The 5,000-nt window shown below is 47.5% G+C and overlaps 1 protein-coding gene across 1 annotated transcript in view; it reads right to left on the bottom strand.

The window, feature by feature from the left end:
* The window catches only part of PARP1 (poly(ADP-ribose) polymerase 1), a 161,093-nt gene that overhangs the window by 39,393 nt on the left and 116,700 nt on the right, over nucleotides 1-5,000 (bottom strand). The gene's annotated exons all lie outside the window — the stretch shown is intronic.

The raw sequence follows: 5,000 nt of genomic DNA on the forward strand, positions 1-5,000 counted from the left end.
AAAAAAAAAAATAACCGCCCATACGAAGTATTAAGAAAAAAAATAAAATAACCGTCCACACTAAGTAAAAAAAACCCAACTACATAAAAAATTATTAACCCCTAAATCCGCCAACCCCCCCATTGCAAACTAATACAATTAACCCCTAATCCACCATTCCCCCACATCGCAAATTAAATAATTTATTAACCCCTAAACCACCACCCACCACCAACGCAATAAACTTCATTAACATATTAACCCCTAATCTGCCAAGCCCCCACAACACATTAAACCTAATTTACCTATTAACTCCTAAACCGCTAATCCCCACAAAGTAAATAACTAATTTAATGACTAAGCCCCCTAACCTAACACCCCCTAAATTAACCCCTTAATTACATAAAATAATAAAATACTACATTACAATTAAAATAAAAAATCCTAACAGTACTTTAATTTAATGTAATCTTAGGTTTGTTTTTTTAATCTAAAATTACACAAAATAAAAAAGGCTAAACTTATAACCCACTTTATCCAAAATAAAAAAAATAAACCTAATCCCTATGAAAATAAAAAAGCCCCCCAAAATAAAGATACACCCTAATCTAAGAATAAACTACCAATAACCCCTAAAAACATAAATTATGCTTACCTGATAATTTTATTTCCATCGACAGGAGGAGAGTCCACGGCTTCATTCATTATTAGTGGGAATTAAGAACCTGGCCACCAGGAGGAGGCAAAGACACCCCGGCCAAAGGCTTTAATACCTCCCCCACTCCCCTCATCCCCCAGTCATTCTGCTGAGGGAACAAGGAACAGTAGAAGAAATATTAGGGTATAAATAGTGCCAGAAGAGAATATAAAATTTAGGTCCGCCCATCGGATACGGGCGGGGGCCGTGGACTCTCCTTCCCTCGATGGAAATAAAATGATCAGGTAAGCATAATTTATGTTTTCCATCTAAAGGGGAGGAGAGTCCACGTCTTCATTCATTACTAGTGGGAACATATACCCAAGCTCTAGAGGACACTGAATGAAACTGGGAGGGTAAAAGGCAGACCCTTAATCTGAGGGCACCACAGCCTGTAGAACTTTTCTCCCAAAAACCTCTTCCACAGAAGCAAAAAACGTAACATTTGTAAAACATAGTAAAGGTATGCAAGGAGGACCAGGTAGCCGACCTTGCAAATCTGCTCCATAGAAGCCTCATTCTTGAAGGCCCAAGATGAAGCTACCGCTCTAGTAGAATGAGCCGTAATCCTCGGAGGAGGCTTATGACCCGCCGTCTCATAGGCCAAGCAGATCAGGCTCCTCAGCCAAAAAGACAAATAAGTAGCAGAAGCCCTCGGACCCCAGCGCTTCCCTGAATACATGACAAAAAGAGAGTTAAATTGTCTGAAATCCTTTGTGGCCTGAAGATAAAATTTCAAGGCACGAATCACGTCCAGATTATGAAGTAACCTCTCCTTAGGAGAAGAAGGATTAATACATAAAGAAGGAACGACTATCTCCTGATTGATGTTGCAGTTGTACACCACCTTGGGGAGAAACCCACACCAGTGCGAAGAACAGCCTTATCCGCATGAAACACCAGATAAGGGGGCTCATATTGCAAGGCCGCCAGCCCAGAAACTCTGCGTGCCGATGCAATGGCCAACAGAAAGAGAACCTTCCATGATAGAATTTTTATGTCAAGAGAATGCATAGGTTCAAACAGAACCTTCTGCAAGACCTTAAGTACCAAGTTTAAGCTCCAAGGGGGAGCAGACTGCTTAAAGAGAGGCCTGATTCGAGATAGAGCCTGAACAAAGCATTGTATGACAGGGAGATCAGTGAGTCTACTGTGTAACAGAACATATTTGCCCTTTTAGGGAACTAGCGGCGAGACCCTTCTCCAATCCTTCTTGAATAAAGGAAAAAATCCTGGATACCCTCACCCTGTGCCAAGGGTAGCCATGAGTCTCGCACCAGGACAAGTCCTCCACACCTTATGATAGATGCAACGAATGACCAGCTTCCTTGCCTGAATCAGAGTGTCAATCACATTTTCCGCAAAACCCCTTTTTGCCAAGACTAAGTTTTCAATCTCGATGCAATCAGCCGCAGAGAATCGAGATTTTGGTGTTGAAAAGGACCCTGTTCCAGCAGATCCTTGCGACAGGGTAACCTCCACAGCGGAAAGGATGACATCCCCACCAGATCCGCGAACCACGTCGTCCTTGGCCACGAAGGAGCAATCAGAATGGAGGACGCTTTCTCCTGCTTTATACGCGCCACTATACGAGGAAGAAGCGGTAACGGAGGGAATATGTATACTAGACCGAACCTCCAAGGCATCGCCAATGCGTCTATTAGCTCCGCGTGGGGGTCCCTTGACCTTGATCCGTATCGAGGAAGCTTTCAGTTCAATCTGGACGCCATGAGATCGATCTCTGGTGTCCCCCATCCGAGTCAGATCTCCGCAAACACCTTGGGGTGAAGAGACCATTCCCCCAGGTAAAAAGTCTGCCTGCTGAGAAAATCCGCCTCCCAGTTGTCCACACCCGGGATGTGGATCCCAGAGAGTGAACAGTTGTGGGTCTCCACCCACTCCAGTATCTGCGACACCTCCCTCATTTCCAGGGAGCTCCTCGTGCCTCCCTGGTGGTTGATGTAAGCCACCGAGGTGATATTGTCCGTCTGGAACCTGATAAAGCTGAAGTCTCTAAGACGAGGCCATGCCTCCAGAGCGTTGTAGATCGCTCAAAGCTCCATAATATTTATTGGAAGAAGGGACTCTAAGCGAAACCACTTCCCCTGTGCCATCCTGGCACCCCAAACAGCTCCCCATCCCGCCAGACTCGTGTCCGTGGTAACAATCTCCCAGGACGGATGTCCCTATGGACAGGTGATCCAGGCGGATCCACCAGGAAAGAGAAATCCGAGTCCGCGCATCCATGAGTATCGCTGCGACAGATCGGAATGATCGTCGTTCCACTGTCTCAACATGCACCATTGAAGAGGTCTGAGAAGAAACCTGGCGAATGGAATGATGTCCATGCTGGAAACCATGAGCCCAACCATTTCGATGCACTAAGCTACAGACTGTCTCGCTGTAGACTGAAGGGCAAGACAGGTGGACGCCATCTTTGCATGTCGCTTGTCCGTGAGAAAGATCTTCATGGACACCGAGTCTATGATCGTGCCCAAGAACTCCACTCTGGTACTGGGAACCAGAGAACTGTTCTCGAAATTGATCCTCCAACCGTGAGATTGAAGTATCTGCAGCAGGACCCTGGTGTGGACCTCTGCCAGATGGTATGACGGAACCAGAATATCGTCCAGATAGGGCGCCACCACGATGCCCTGGGATCTGGCCACTGCTAGAAGGGCCCCCAGGACCTTGGTAAAGACTCTCGGGGCCGTCGCCAGACTGAAGGGAAGAGCCACGAACTGAAAATGCTGATCCAGAAAGGCAAATCTGAGGAACCTGAAATGGTCCCTGTGAATTGGAACATAAAAGGTAGGCATCCTTCAAGTCTATAGAGGTCATTAGCTGCCCCTCTAGGACTAGGGGAAGGATGGATTTGATAGTTTCCATTTTGAACGATGGAACGGACAGAAACTTGTTTAAACATTTGAGGTCCAGAATCGGGCGGAACGTGCCCTCCTTCTTTGGGACCACAAATAAATTGGAGTAATACCCTAGACCCCGTTCTGCCTGGGGTACTGGTACAATAACCCCTAGAGCGGAGAGATCCTGCACACAACCCAGAAAGGCCTCTTTTTTCCAGCCTTGAAGACAAGTCTCGGTGGGCTTCTTGTGCTGTTTAGACTTGTTCCAAGCTTGAGCAGGCTTCCAAGCACCCTTGGGTTGGTCTGCTTTTGCAGTGGGCTGAGCATGTTGCGCCTTATCCCCACGAAAGGGATGAAAATTAGCACTCTTAGGCTTCGCTTTCTTATCCTGGGGAAGGAAGGCACCCTTGCCTCCTGTAACTGTGGATATGATAGAGTCCAGACCTGGACCGAACAGGATCTTGCCCTTGAAAGGCAAAGACAACAGCCTCGTCCTAGAGATCATGTCCGCCAAACAAGATTTTAGCCACAGAGCTCTGTGTGCTAGAACCGAAAAACCTGACAGCTTGGCATTCAGGCAGATAATCTGCATATTAGCGTGCCGAATGAAAGAATTGGACACCTTTAGGGCCTTAATCTTTTCCAGCACCTCTTCGAAAGAGGGTTCACCCTCAATCATATCAAATAATGCATCACACCAATATGACGCAGCTCCAGCTACTGCCGCTGCCGGTTGAAAAACAAACCCTGTGTGTTGAAACATCTTTCGCAACATGTTTCCCAACTTCTTATCCAAAGGCTCCTTGAATGAAGAACTATCCTCCAAAGGAATCGTTGTGCGCGTAGCGAGCGTGGAGATGGCCCCATCCACCTTGGGAATGGTCCCCCACAACTCTAGCTGGGCCTCCGGGAAGGGGAAAAGGAAGAACATAATCGCTCCCACTCATTCTTAATAATGTTTGCCATCTTGACAGGAAACGGGGAAGGTCTGGGGAACCACCCTGTCCTTATCCAACTTAGGAATGGAGGGCTCCTCTGGTAGTTTGGTTTCTGGAACCTCTAGGGTAGCCAGCACTTGCTTGAGAAAAAACGCAAGTTCTCCATTTTAAACCGAAAACCGATACCTCCGCTGCTGGAGGTTTAGATGACACAGACTCCGACCCCGAAAGGGCTTAGCCTTGTCATCGTACAACCCCTCTGGGGCGTCCGACAGACAACTCCTGGGTCGGGCCGCTATGAAAAGCTCTACGCTTGCGCTTAGCAGAACGCTGCAAAGCATGGATCACCTTAGAAACTGCTGCTTCAAGCTGGTCCGCAAAGTCCGGCGGCCAAGCAATTTCCCCCGAAGGGGTAACAGTCGGACCCCAGGGCGCTGCATGTGGTATAGGGGACGCCAATGGGGAACGCACCTCATGGGACGGAGACCACTCAGAGGTAGATGGCTCAGTAGTGCTAGACAT

The sequence above is a fragment of the Bombina bombina genome, chromosome 4 (assembly GCF_027579735.1).
Source record: "Bombina bombina isolate aBomBom1 chromosome 4, aBomBom1.pri, whole genome shotgun sequence".
In the NCBI taxonomy this organism is placed as follows: Eukaryota; Metazoa; Chordata; class Amphibia; order Anura; family Bombinatoridae; genus Bombina; species Bombina bombina.